This window comes from Cyprinodon variegatus, unplaced genomic scaffold (genome assembly GCF_000732505.1).
Source record: "Cyprinodon variegatus isolate N-32 unplaced genomic scaffold, C_variegatus-1.0 Scaffold398, whole genome shotgun sequence".
NCBI classification, from domain to species: Eukaryota; Metazoa; Chordata; class Actinopteri; order Cyprinodontiformes; family Cyprinodontidae; genus Cyprinodon; species Cyprinodon variegatus.
Genome location: NW_015150851.1, coordinates 570087 through 571977, shown reverse-complemented (window position 1 = coordinate 571977; position 1891 = coordinate 570087). Strand labels below are relative to the sequence as shown.

The 1891-nt window shown below is 42.5% G+C and overlaps 1 protein-coding gene across 1 annotated transcript in view; it reads left to right on the top strand.

Moving 5' to 3' along the window:
• Window positions 1–1891, top strand: part of rbp3 (retinol binding protein 3) — a 5562-nt gene that overhangs the window by 2798 nt on the left and 873 nt on the right. The window lies entirely within an intron of this gene.

Here is a 1891-nt window from a genome sequence, read left to right as displayed (position 1 = left end):
TGCTGAAAGCCCTAAAAAGAAAAGGCAACGACGTATTTGGACAAAGACATGGCGGAGCAGACGTGGATACTACGATCTGTCAATCTTAAAGAATAAAGTCCAGTTCACTCACATCCCCACCATGGTTCTACGTTTTCATCTGAGAGAAAGAAGAAGAATCCTTGTTTGCGCACTAAGCGATTTGTTTACGACCACCTTACAATGGCCGAATGAATTTCTAACATGTTTGATTTTCTCCCAACCTTATTTATAATACCTGATCAGGAGATGGTCATTAGAGGCTGATCGCCCCTCGTTACGCCCTTTACACTAAACGGTGCACAAACAGGCTGAAACTCGACCCGATCGACCGGCTTTATTAAGAAAACACTTCTGGGTAATTTTTCTCAATAGAAGACAGCTGGAAAATAAAAGTGCTTGAACAGCAATGTATCATTTTCTGGTGTAGATGACATACTCCAAACATGATCCATGTGGAAGGGTCAATGTAAAGAATATTTTGATGTAAGATGTCTTTTGTGACGCTAATGCCTGTCCGGTGCTCACTCTGCAGGATTATTCTCCAGAGATGTACATTGAGCTGATCAAAATCTCCTTTCACTCTGATGTTTTTGAAAACAACATTGGCTACCTGCGATTTGACATGTTTGGAGACTTTGAAGAAGTAAAGCCCATCGCCCAGATAATTGTGGAGCATGTCTGGAACAAAGTCCTAAACACAGACGCTATGATCATTGATCTCAGGTGGGGTTTTTGTTTTTTTGTTATTATTTTTATTCTAAATTAAAATATTACCCTACTCAGACAAGTAAAAATCAGTCATTCATAAAAAAATAAGTGTTCTGTTTTTTTTCTGTTTACTTTGTGTTTTTTGGACACTCAGGAACAATGTTGGTGGACCAACAACAGCCATTGCAGGCTTTTGCTCTTACTTTTTTGATGGGGATAAGCAGATCCTTTTGGACAAACTGTATGACAGACCATCTGGAACCACCACCGAGCTGCTGACTCTCTCTGAACTCACTGGTAATTCCTCAGACTTACTTTTAGCATAATATCTAAATAACATTGAATAACGGGCTGGTTATCCTCCCACACCAGTGTGTAGCAGTGAGCTTGTTGCAGGCATAACAAAGATCTTTTTTATTTATGCCCAATTTTGAAGCGTGGTCTGTGCTATGTTATTTCACACCACAACACAAGAGGGACAATCTCTGATCTAGCTGTGGGTCTAGATACGGCCGAGGTGGTGAGGAAATGGAAAAACACAAGGAGCAACAACGGAGGGACATGAGGGCAAAAAAGAGCAGGGATCTAGATGGAAAAAGGGTCCCAGCGTTCTCCCGTACCACGCTCTTCTAGCTTGTTCATCTTCATGACTTATTTTCCACAATGGTGGTCATGCCTTACCGGCTTGTTTTGTTTGTACCAAACAGGAAATATGCATAGTGTAGAGCAGATGTAGATTTGACCAATCAGATGCTTCCTGTCTGCGGTCACCTACAATATTGGAGAGGTGCACGAGAGTGTCTGCGTGGGGGGAGTCATATCTGCGTTAAAGTCGTAGGAAAACAGCTTTTCCAACCGTTGCATTTCCAAATTCTCCTTAGCGGTGCCCGACTTTACACGAGTGAATAAAGTGAATATGACTGGTCGTTTATCAAGGGGGCGGGATTGTTGTGGCGGAAGATTTGCAAGCATGTTTGATTGTGGCCGGTTTGTCTGAAGCATCTTGCTAACCAGTTAGCAACTTAGTGCTAGGAGGTTCCCAATGGGAAATTCCATTGGGAACTTACTAGCACGAAATTGGTGACTTAGCAACAACACTGCGGCAGAAGCTTGGTTTTGTGTAGAAGGCTTCCAGCCGTACATGTTTGAGCCCTTGCCTCGC